General features: G+C 41.8%; 1 protein-coding gene and 1 pseudogene across 1 annotated transcript in view; both read right to left on the bottom strand.

Annotated features, from left to right (window-relative positions):
- DAB1 (DAB adaptor protein 1) overlaps window positions 1-13,017 on the bottom strand; it is a 1,277,266-nt gene that overhangs the window by 589,431 nt on the left and 674,818 nt on the right. The gene's annotated exons all lie outside the window — the stretch shown is intronic.
- LOC108532952 (40S ribosomal protein S20-like) overlaps window positions 1,146-13,017 on the bottom strand; it is a 45,998-nt pseudogene continuing 34,126 nt past the window's right edge.

Here is a 13,017-nt window from a genome sequence, read left to right as displayed (position 1 = left end):
GGTTTACTAAGCAAATTAATAATGTAAACGAGATTGCAGCTAGCACCTTCCGTGCAGGAGCAGCGGTAAAGGCCTACTGCACAATAATTGTCTGCATACAAATGGATGCTGCGGCTGGAAATAAGTCTGTAATGCTCGGGAAAGCAGGCCATCAGGGCTGCTGATAGGGGACACTTTGGTGCCCATTCAGATCATTTTTGCTATTACACAAATCAAGGCAAATCTGCAAAGTGCTTTATAACTTACAGCACTGTTTATCAGCTAGGCTTTTCATTTCCTCCTCGTAACAGCTCAGAAAGATGGGTATTAGAAAAGTTCCCATTTTATAGATAAAGACACTGAAGCTTGGAGAGGTTGGGAAACTAGTTGGAGACTCCGTGGTTGACAGCCTGGGATTGCTAACCCTCCCGATCCAGTGTGTGGCTGGAGGCTTCCTAAAAAACAAAACAAGCCTTTTCAAAATTCAGTTGTTTACAGCCTTTTAATAATATCCAACCTTTAATTGATTAGTGAACACTAAAAATTAATTGTATCGTTTGGTTCTCACTATAAACGATGCAGTAGGTATTGTTACTCCCTTAAAGAAACAGAGGCTCAGAGAGGTTGTAACACTTTCCTAAGGCCACATGTGTGGGTGGTGAGAACCAACTGAAGCCACAGTCCAGCTCTCCTCAACCCATATCTTAATCCTCTAGGGAAAGGGGGGGCTGTTAAAAATGCAGATTCCCGGCTCCACAAAACCTGCTGAATCCAAATTTCTGAGGGCAGACTCTGGATTGTGCATATTTAGTATGTTCCCTAGTGATCTGATGCTGCCATTCCCTCAAAAATGCCGTTTTGCATCCTCTTTAGTCCAGCTTAGGGCTCCTTGACATTTCCTCCCTTAAGTTCTTCCTAGAAACCGGACGTGACCTGAAAATGTGCCCCGACAAGCAGAGGAAATATACACGAGCTGGTTCTGAAGCCAACGCATCTCCATGTGAAGGCTGAAGAGTGTCCCCAGCTGGGGTCAACAGAGGTGCCATCTCCACTGCCACCGCCAGGCAGCCACTAGGCTGAGGTGCCTGTCAGTGAGCAGAGAAAGCCCTTTGGGACTCCATTTTGGCATTTTCATTTATCATGCAAATGAAAGAAGTTAAATTAGGTCATGTCAGGGACTCGCAAATCAAAATTGTGCCAGAGGGTTCTTCCATGGCCACAGCGGGGGGCTGTGCTGAGGGATCTTCAGATGCGTCTATTTTTGAATTTTCTATCAAATCAAGGAGCTTCTGGTACCAGGCTTCTTTGGCATGAAGCATGTCCACTGTGCAGGTCTTGGATCTGCAGAGATGCCAGGCCAAAGCTTCTGGCACTGCTACATCCAGACAGGGGAGCACCAACTGCTTACCCTATGAGTTCAGTGAAGAAAGCTGCATGGGCATTGGAGTTACAGGCTTTCCTGGATTAGATCTAACTAATGCTTACTGCGCAGGGCACTGATCCAGGCTGGACACTTATCTTCATAGAACTTATGTTCCAAGGGGCACATGCCTGGCCTCTGCCACTTATAAACTAGGGGACATCAGACAAATCCCTTAACCTCTCTGAATCTCAGCTCATCTATCTGAGCCCTTTTCACTGACACTTTGCAGGTGCTCAGTATATGCCACATATGATTCCATAAGTAAATTCCTCGTGTTTGCCAATGGGAGGATGCATTAGAGATATAGATGAATAGTGCAAGGTTAACTTATACTACTTAATGTATTAATTTGGTTACACACTCATTTGCTACACATGCATTTACTTCTGGTAGGAGGGTTCGTGTGGATTTGCATCTGTTCTTTCCCTTGAGCCTAGAACTAAATGTCTGACTTCCCTTCTAATTCTCTGAAGTGAGACAGTCAAGCCCTTTGCACACAGTCAGCATTTGCTACCTGCTGCTGAATCATTGCCTGAATACATGAATAATTTGCTATGAAAGGAGTTGGTCTTCATTCAAAGCTCCAGCTACTTTGGATGAACTGGATTTCCAAATAAAGAAAAACTAGCACCTCCAAGAAGCAGGTGGTCAGATATGGTCACCATCACATATAAAGGTCCCACAGAGTTTTAGAAATGGGCTTGAGGTTGGACCCACCTGAAACTTGTGGGTTGCTGCAGCTGCTCTCACCCACATCAGTGAGGAATAACTGGGTGTTTAATAAGTTCAAGCAAGCCAGGGACTGAGAGCTAAAATGTAGAATATTTGTTTTAGTTTTAGCAGGTTGTTCTCTTTTCCTTATCTATCACAATGAAGGTTCCTTAAATGTCGGTTTCCTTGTTCTGTGATAGATATTGGGCTTTGAAGAGAAACTCAGCAGAGTTCAAATCCTACCCTATCACTTACTGGCCTTCAGACCCTGGGGGTAGGGGGTACTCTCAGATTTCCCTGTAAATCAGGTGCTATAACAATATTCACTCCCTAGGACTACTGTGAAGGTTAACTGAGGGAAGCCTATGAAAGCACTTTGTAAACTATGGCTTTATGTGGGTCTAATTAACATGACTATTTTTACTCTCTTAGTGATCTCTATTTTCTTTTCTTCTTAACAATTACAGAATCATGGGTTTGAAGGAGAGCAGGTTCATAGGCTGCCTAGTCAGAATCAACTAGAGAGCTGGTTAAAATTCAGACTCCCTAGGGGCGACCTCAAACCTACTGAATCAGACCTGGGGAGGGCAGAGAGGACAGTGGGAATCTGTGGTGTATAATGCAGCAAGCTTTGAGAAACACTGACCTAATCTCTTAATATGTGCAACCTCTGCAACATCCTTGGAAGGTGGTGTTTTAATCATATTACCTTGGTGAGGTATGGTAAAACCAGGCGCAGGTCTAAAGAGAGACGCTGGGAAAGCTCAGAGGTTTCATTACACTCACAGTTCTCTGAGGAGAACATAGCCTACTGTGCAGGGCCACTCAGAGAGGCATCAGGGTTGGTCACAGAGAGAGGTGGGGGGACTATGGCAAGATACTTCACTATAGTTTCTGAGGTAAGGAAAGGGCAAGGCAGGGCACACGGGGTTAGGATTGGCTAGTTTGGGTAATTCCAGGGTGCTCTGTGGCATAGCAGCTGTCCCTAGTTGTCTGGCACCTGGCCCTGGGGTAGTTAGAGTGGGTGGGTAGTGGCTCAAAGTGTGGGAACACAGTAAGGGAAGTGGTTGGGATTGTAGAATTTATCAGCTTCTCAAGAAGGAGAACTGAGCAGCTTCTAGCCTGGGTCTCAAAACTAGGTCATGACCACACACACATATACAAAAACCACCAAAACAAGTCTATATTACAAGTGATCATCCCATTCAGCTTGTACATCTTCAGGGAAACAAAGCTTCCCGCCTTACCAGGCAGCCCCATCCATGTCTGGCCAACGGACTGTGACAATTTGGTTCCTGATACCACCTGACACCTGTCCTCCTGCAGCCTCCACTCCTTGGTCCTGGTTTCCTTTTTAGGGACACATGACCCAGTCTTCACCCTTCTTTCACATGATACCAGCACTTCCAGCATTTGAAATCAGGATATTCTCTATCCTTGGGTTTGCCAGCAGGTCTTTATTTAGTAGGAATTCAAGTCTCCTCTCCTTTTTTTCCTTCTCCTTGATCTCCCTTGCCTGAGCAGGGAAGGGTAATGGCTTGAGAAGATGCTAAGACCATACAGGGACTTAGCCATGGAATTTGGACTAATGATAATGATAATAATTGCAGCTACTAGTCACGGAGCATCAATCACACCTCAAGCATCAGATTAGTGATTAGTGCTTTACAGACAGCTCATCTCATCCTCATAACAATCTTAGGATTTGGGTATGATTGTATCCAGTTTACAAATGGGTTAATTGAGGTTTGGAGTGGAGGTGAAGAGACTTGCCCATGGTCACTTGGCCAGTACCCCAAGAACTGGCACTGGAATGCAGGGCTGCCTGGCTGAGTTCAGACAAGGGTGCCTGCCATTTCCCAACCCAGCCCCACTGGGCACCAAGAGGACAGGACTGAGAGAATTAGATGCTGAGCCAAAGCAAGAGGCCTGTCTACCAACCTGTGTGCGGGGCCCTCTCTGGGCCTCCTCTTTGGAGATGCCTCAGAGACTCAAATACCTGCTGGTTTTGTCTGTGAGGTTGGCGGAACTCCTTGTCAAACATCCAGGCATATTTTTCTCACTTTAAGAAATCAAGACAATCTCTGCACTTGACAAAGGTAAAATCTTTTAAAGCTTTGGAGGATTGGGAAAGGGAATAAGAAAGACATTAATAGAATGACATATTTTAGAGTAACACTTCAGAGAAAACTCTAGGGGAACAAATAATAAAATGAACGACCTAAATATGGTTCTTTAAATTTTTTTTTAAAATACTATGAGCTTCAAAAGAGTGCACTGCGCTGGATATTTGCATGCCCCAAATCTGTAAAGGATTTGAATACAATGGAAAGTCCTTGGGTGAAGACTCTCCTTTAGTTAGGTAAATTGTGCCTTCCCTAATGTTGGGTGGACTACTTGTGAGTTGAGTGATGGGGCAAAATACTAAACTTCTCTGGTTCTCAGTTTCATAATCTGTATGATAAAGTTGGAGGCACTGACCTCATTGTGGTGAGATCATTTATGTGGAATGATTTACATGAAATCATCTATGTGAAATATATACTAAATATTTGTACAGGACTATAATAATACAGTCCTGTATACTACATTATATAGTATATAATATGTACTATATATTAAATCTAATATATTATTATATAATATATATTATATGTGTTAGATTAATTATTATGTATTTTCAGGTTATTTTATTTGAAAATAGAACACATGGGTCATTTAGGAAGATTATTAAAATATCTTCTGCTGCTTTTGCTAAGTTTCTGAGAAAAGGCCGTCTTAGCCTGAGCTGCTACAACAACATACCATAGACTGGGCAGCTTAAACAGGAATTTATTTCTCATAGTTTTGGAGGCTGGGAAGTCCAAAATCAAGATGCCAGCAGATTTGGCCCTTGGTGAGGACCGTCTTCTTGGCTTGTAGGCAATCACCTTCTTGTGTAGCCTCCCATGGAACAGAGAGAAGAAGCTCTGGTGTCTTCCTCCTCTTAAAAAGGGCACTAATCTTACCATGGGACTCTACCCTCAATGACCTCATCTAAAGCTATTCACCTCCTGAATTAGTCCATTTTCACACTGCTATAAAGATATCACCGGAGCCTGGGTAGTTTATAAACTAAAGAGGGTTAATTGACTCACAGTTCCACATGGCTGGGGAGGCTTCTGGTAACTTACAATCATGGAAGAAGGCAAAGGGGAAGCAAGGCACATCTTACAGGGTGGCAGGAGAGAGAGAAAGATCAGAAGGAAGCTCCAGACACTTATTAAACAACCAGATCTTGTGAGAACTCACTATCATGAGAAGAGCAAAGGGGAAATCCACTCCCATGATCCAATCACCTCCCACCAGGTCCCTCCCTTGACAGGTGGGGATTACAACTTAAGATGAGATTTGGGTGGGGACACAGAACTAAACCAGATCACTTCCCAAAGACTTCATTTCCAAACATCATCACATGGGATTAGAGCTTCAACATATGAATTTAGGAAACAGGAGGATACATGAACACTCAATCCATAGCATGGGCAGACAGGTTCACAAACAATTGTTATGAGCTGATAGGAGCCTCCTCCTCATGGGCGCTGGGTGTGGGAGCTGAGGATTCAGGAGAGCTGGACCCTGCTTCCCACTCCACAGGGGCCAGTGCCACTCCAACAGTGTGACAGTCCCTGTCTCATGAACAAGTTCCTGACTTGGTTTAGATAACCTGTAACAACATGCTCAGGGAAGGTGGGTTCAACCCACAGGGTGGATCATGATTGTTCAAAGCAACCAGGATAATCTCATTCTTTCTTGCAGATGACTGGTTTAGCAGTGGGCCTATGACACAATTTTGTTAACTGAGACAAAATGGAGCTTCTGGAAAAGACTTCCAGTTCTGATGAAAATCTCTTTTCTTCCCTATATGCTGGAATGTGAGGATGTGATGCCTGAAGCAGGGCTGCCTTTTTGTGACAATGAGGAGAAAAGCAAAGAGAATTGGAGAAATGAACTCAGAGCACTGAAATTGTTGAACTGCTGCGTTAGCAGAACCTGGAACTGCCTACCCTACAATTCTAGTTATGTTTACATAATAAACCCCAATGTTTTCAGCTACTTTTATCCAGGTTATCTGTTACCAGGAGCCAAAAGCATCCTAAAGCATACATGCATAAACTTACTTTGGGATTCTAGACACATGCCCTCTCTGAGTCTCGGTTTCCTCTTTTATTTATTTATTTTTGAGATAGAGTCTTGCCCTGTCACCCAGGCTGGAGTGCAGTGGTGCGATCTTGGCTCACTGCAACCTCTGCCTCCCAGGTTCAAGCAATTCTCCTGCCTCAGCCTCCCGAGTAGCTGGGACTACATGCGAGTGCCACCATGCCCAGCTAATTTTTGTATTTTTAGTAGAGATGGGGTTTCACCATGTTGGCCAGGACGGTCTCCATCTCCTGACCTCATGATCCACCTGCCTCGGACTCCCAAAGTGCTGGGATTATAAGCCTGAGCCACCACCTGGTTTCCTCTTATATTAAATGATGAGATTGGATTCCTGTTGGCAAACCAGTAGCCCATGGGCCAGATTCAGCTTAGCAGTGATGTTTGGGTTTCCCTGTGCATCAAACAAATCATATATATCTAGAAGATGTGACTCTTGTACTTTCCAAAACTCCTCTAACTGCCCTCATGAGCCTCCCATGGGATAGTGGTGGAAAAATGAATCTTGTCAGTTTATGATATCTCCATCTCCTGTGGTACAAAGAATCTCTTAGATATCTTGGTTCTTCTCTGGAAATGCTCCTGGTTAGGGGTGAAGAAGTAGGGCTTACATGCCATTGTGGCCTTAGGGCTATGTTGTTTTCTCTAGATCTGTTATAGAATCTGTTAAAGCAAACTAAATATGACCTGAGGACTCTGTATTTCTCTATTTGAGTCCTTGTGGATGAACTGCAACCTAGCTTAATAGGTAGACAAGATTGAAAACCTAACTTAGGAGTATGTGCCTGTAACAATAGCTAAGTCTTGGCCAATCCCAGTGGCTGTACTTCAACCATTCATACACTGCTGAGTGTTCAAACTGGGCTCAAATAAGGAAATGCCAAGACATAACCAATCCAGCCATTCTGTACCTCACTTTCGATCTCTGTGCATCATTTCCCTTTCTTTGTCTATAAATCTTCTTCTACCACGTGGCTGCGCTGGAGTCTCTGTGAATCTGTTGTGATTCTGGGGGCTGCCCAATTTGCAAATTGTTCATTGCTCAATCAAACTCCTTTAAATTTAATTCTGCTGAAGTTTGTCTCTTATCAAATCACAGAGCTGGTTGAGGCCTTAAGCCCTGTACAGTGTCTGCTAAGATGTAGCAGGTCTCTCTGGGTCCTTGGAATATTGTGCTCTTTCCATAGCTGAAATGTTTGGTCCTAGACATGGTCCCTGTACTTTGTAACCACTGATACCATGTTGCTTTCAGTGACCTGGGCTCGGCACTTCTGCATTCCCTCCCTGTGATATCCTAAGGTCTCCCTGAACAGGCACTAGGGAAACAGAAATATCACTCAGACCTATTATTCCAGACATGTCTATACACACATATATTATGCTCTTCTAAGGAACATGGTGCCAAGTCAAATGCAGAACATTCTCTAGAGCCTTGTAGTTACTCTTCCAAGCAATGCCTAGAGAAGTAGGCTCCAGCTTTCTGTGTTGTTGGGTCCCCTGGTACCTGTATGGATATCTCCATTATTAGTTTCTCTACCCCTTGTCAAGATATGGCTATATGGCAGGAGGTAGAATGAGAGATTATTAAGAATTCTGCCATCACATTTCCTCATCTACTTCTTCCTCACTGGAAGCAAATTCCTCTATATCAAATTCTTTCTCCATTAAGATTCACACTTTGTCCAGGCACATTGGCTCATGCCTGTAATCCCAGCACTTGGGAGGCTGAGGCGGGTAGATCACAAGGTCAGGAGTTCGAGACCAGCCTGGCCAACATAGTGAAATCCTGTCTCTACTAAAAATACAAAAATTAGCCGGGCGTGGTGGCGGGCGGCTGTAATCCCAGCTACTTGGGAGGCTGAGGCGGGAGAATCACTCGAACCCAGGAGGGGGAGGTTGCAGGGAGCCGAGATCACGCTACTGCACTCCAGCCTAGGTGACAGGGTAAAAGAAAAAAAAAAAAAGACTCACACCATAGTGGCAGAACAGTAAGGGAAACCTTTAAACCAAAGAGACAACAAAGTTTGGAGATTTTTAAAGATTATACCATTGTACTATATTTAAAATTTTTAATTTGTTGCCAATTTTTTTTAAACTCACAAGATTCTATATGTGCATGAAGATTTTTATCTTCTCTTGAAAATTAGAGGCTCTTGGCAACATTGAACTCATATTCTTTCATGGCACAATAATGGGCATGAGCCAAGTAGTTTTCTTTCCTTCAATGTGCATGCATTGTCTGGTTCTTCACAGTCCCAATCACTCCCCTTTGTCTTGGACCTTGAATGCATCTGGTTCATGCATTTATGGTCTCTTTCTACCCCCTTAGGCATTCACAATTCTATAATAAGATCAACTCCACTTATGCAGTTCTGAGACTCTATGATCAATTCCCCCTTCCCACCTCCCCATACATCCAGCACCACACTAAGCCCAGCCAGGGAATATAACATATTACATCCTGACATAAGTATGATTACTACATGAACATATAATAAGTTATAGATAAATGCATAATCCGGTCAAGTATATATACCAAATACTTATTTTAAAATGAGAAGAAAGATTTTTTTTCAACCATTCCCTTGACTGCCATTCTTTGAACCAGCTGTGGAGCCTTGGGGCAAGTTACTTGGGCCAACTGGGCTCCTATTTATTCGACTGTGGGATGAAGAGGGCACAACTAATTCCAGGGCTGTGTAATTACATGAGTTCAGTCCAATAACCATATGTTCTCACATCAGGAGGGCTGATCCAAGGAATGTAAGACAGGCCCTCACATTTGGGAGTTTATGATCTAGTTGGGGGAATAAAAGCAAAAGCATAGAAAATGGAAAGCATCACAAAGCAAAGGAAGCTCTGGGGCCTCTGCTCAGAATAGTGGGATCTTACAGTCAGAAGGTGACTAAGAGAAACTTTTCTCTCCTCACCAACATCTTCAGCTAACTACCTCCTCTTCTTCCCTTGAAATAAAATTCAGCTCACGTCTCCCTCTCCTGAAGCCCAAGGCTGGGTGAATTGATGCCCTCTACATGTGTCCCCACAGCTCTGCAATGTCTTTGTTTACTGGTCTGTCTCCCCCACCGTTCTGGACTCTGAGGGCAGGAAATGTAATACACATTTGTCTTTTCTCTTTTCTTTTGTTTTTCCTTTTCTTTCTCCTCTCTCTCTCTCTCACTCTCTTTTTTTTTTCTATAACAACACTCACTTCATGGAGAACCATGCTGGCACCTCATTCCATGTGGTTCTGATGAAATGGTTGATAAAGATTTTCATCATACACATCCTTCCTCTGGTTAGCAAATAAAATCAGGTCAGATTCTTTCTTCAGGAGATTTTAATCTTAAGGGAATTAACAGAATATCAAAAGAGTTTGAAACTGAATCATTCTTCCAGCAGAGTTCATTTTTTCCTACTTCCATTATCCATTGACCTGTTCTTGTTCCTCTCTTCCCTTGGATGTTCAATCCTTCCTTGACTTTGCAAACTCCTCAATACTTTACTTAAAACAAAAAAGTGAAAGAAAGAAAGATGGTTGGAGCCATTTCTGTAAAAACCAAGGATTTTATCTCATTCTGGGATCAAATCTTTTTAAATTTTGCTATCAATTACAAAGTCTGGCATGTGGTAAATTCTGGGGACAAAATACTAAATGTTTATTCAGTGAATAAATTCCTCATCAATGCTAACTTTCATTCTATAGCATTGCTGACAGATAACCATCTCTCCTGTTTATGCTAAAATGCCATCAACTTCAGAGGGCTCAGCGTCTCACTAGGAAGCTCAGGCTATCTGGAAAATTTTCCCAAATGAAATCTATCACATATCCGCAGTTGTTTGAAAGTTCTTCCTAAATGAGTTAAAATCTTACTCACATTAACTTTCCCCCTACTATTCCCTGTTCTTTGCTGGGACCATGAGAATTCTTCCATCAGATAATTTCAGAGTCAGGGCTAGCAACATCTACAGGGTTTCAGGGCTTGCTAAGAGGTCTCTAAGGGATAATAATATCTCACATTTGAAAGGCAAATAACACCTAGAGGGTTTTCAAAGCTCTTTCCCAACCATTAGGTAATTTATTCTCACAAAAACTCTGAGACACAGATTGCTGTGGGATTACTAGTCTCCATTTTACCTATCAGGAGACTCTATCCCAGAAAGATTGTATACTGTTTTTTTCCAGGTCACACAGTTAACAAAGGGCAGAGTTAAGACTCAATGCCTGATCTTTATGGCTTAATTCTCTCGTCTCCTCAATTGTACCATGGGTCCCTTACCACAAGGTTATAATAGTCATCTCCTTGATGAAGATATGATTTTAAAGGGATTTACTGCTCCAGCCACTCTGCTGCACATCAGCTTAAAATACTTGCTTGACCTTCTCAATCATCTAAAAGAGGTATAATTATTTCTATTTCACAATTGAAGACACTGAGGCTCAGAGCAGTGAAGAGACTTGTCCAAGGCCACTAGGTAATAAATGTCAAAACTGACATTGAACCCAGGTAAAAAAGACAGACATCAGTCATACTAGGAGTTGGTTCATGCTGTGTGAGCACCCTAGCCCTGTACCACAGAAGCCACCATTAAGTCCCATTTTGATCTTTCTCCCATGTGAGTTTTTGGACGTACACTCTCAGCAAGGACAATAGCCATTTCCTTACCCACTATCCCTGAAACTCCTGGGGCCGCTTTGTTGCTCTCCTCTCCCAAATTCTAAAGTCTTTCTCTGTCCCTCTCCCCACATAATTACATTAGCCATTCACAAAGTTTGGGTGGCATCTTTGGTTGCTGAATGACTTATGGGGAAAGAAGGAAGACTGGCTACACACACAAGAAACATTCAGGTCATTTTTATTTCTCCATCCCTGGGCAGCATCAGACGAACCTGGAATGTGCATCCCACAGCTGCATTAAGACCAATGGGAAACACCTGTATTCTGTTACACTGTTTCTCCCTTAGACAACCCCCTCCCCCACCAAAGGAATGGTGTTTTCTTAAAGTTCTTCTGCAAGGTTCTGTTCTCAGCACTGATAACATCATAAAATAATGGTAAAGTTAATTATTGGCAAATTAAAATGGAAGTGCTATCTAAATTCTTAGGACAGTCACATTACTATAAAATTAGTTTATTGTGATCAAAACGATGAATGACATTTCAGTAAATACCAGAGAATTAAAATCCTGAATACCAAGAAGGTTAAATTCTTATCATCATTAGAGTACATCAGAGGAAAAAGTGAGTCCTCTCCTTATCTGCTTACATTAGGGAAAAGGACACAGAGCAAATAAAGAAAATCATTTGAATCTTGGCAAATACTGAAATCAAGAGGCTCATTTTCTTATTTATGTAGCACTTAGAAGCAATACATATTGTACTGGAGGAAAAACAATAGCTCATGTGTAATTTAAACAAAATAGACCAAAAGAACAGAATTGAAAGACCAAAAATAGATCTACACATAACATAACATTTTAGCATATAATGGAGAGGATATTTTAAAACTGGGGAAAAGGATAAATATTAAATAAAGGTATTGGCACAACTGGTTCATCATTGGTTGAGGTAAGATAACTACCTTTTATCTTACCCCTAAATATAGTCCAGAACAAAAAAAGTAGATAAAAATACATATGTTTATCATTTCAAGAAGAGAAACCAGAAAACGAGAAATTAATAAATAAATGAAAACATAAGTAATAACCCAGAGAAAATATCAACAATCTTTTGGAAAGATAAAGGATAATATCTTTGATTATTTTTTATATGTAAAGGATATATTTGATACATAAAGAGCTTCTACCAATAAAGAAAAAGACAAGCTCTCTGATATAAAAATGAGGCTGGGCACAGTGGCTCACCCCTGTAATTTCAGCACTTTGGGAGGCCAAGATGAGCAGATCACTTGAGGCCAGGAGTTTCAGACCAGCCTGGCCAATGTGGAGAAACACCATCTCTACTAAAAATTCAGAAATTAGCCAGGTGTGGTGGCACACGCCTATAGTCCCAGCTGCTCAGGAGGCTGAGGCAGGAGTATCACTTGAACCCAGGAGGCAGAGGTTGCAGTGAGCCAAGATCGTGACACTTTTACTCCCGCCTGGGCAACAGAGTGAGACCCTGTCTCAAAAAAAAAAAAAAAGGCAAAAAACTTAGAAAAGAAATAAAATAAAAGTAGCCAATGCAACTATGAAAATATTTCCCCTTCAATAGGGGGAAAATAATGCAAGTTAACATAACAATACATTTTTTATTCTGGTGAAAATTTAAAAAACTTTATAGTAAGCAGTATAGGAGATAAATAGACCCTCTTAGACTCTGCCGAAAGAGCACAAATTGACCCAAAATTTATGAAAGGCAATTTGGACTAAAAAATAAATTATATACTATTTTAGTTTGCTAGCGCTGTCATAAAAAAAAAAATCCCAGAATAAGTGGGTTAAACAACACAAATTTATTTTCTATGGTTCTGGAGGCTAGAAGTTCAAGATCAAGGTGTCTACAAGTCTGGTTTCTGAGGCTTCTCTCCTTGGCTTTCAGATGGCCACCCTTTTGCTGCCTCTTCATGTAGTCTTTCTTCTATGCACACCCATGCCTGGTGTCTGTTTCATTTGTTATAAGGGCATGAGTCATATTGGACTACGGCCTCACCCTTATGATCTTACTTAACCTTAATTATTTTTTCTTTTCTTTTTTTTTTTTTTTTTT

The sequence above is a fragment of the Rhinopithecus bieti genome, unplaced genomic scaffold, assembly GCF_001698545.2.
Source record: "Rhinopithecus bieti isolate Rb0 unplaced genomic scaffold, ASM169854v2 scaffold_6380, whole genome shotgun sequence".
Classification (NCBI taxonomy): Eukaryota; Metazoa; Chordata; class Mammalia; order Primates; family Cercopithecidae; genus Rhinopithecus; species Rhinopithecus bieti.
This window is presented reverse-complemented; position numbering and strand designations above follow the sequence as displayed.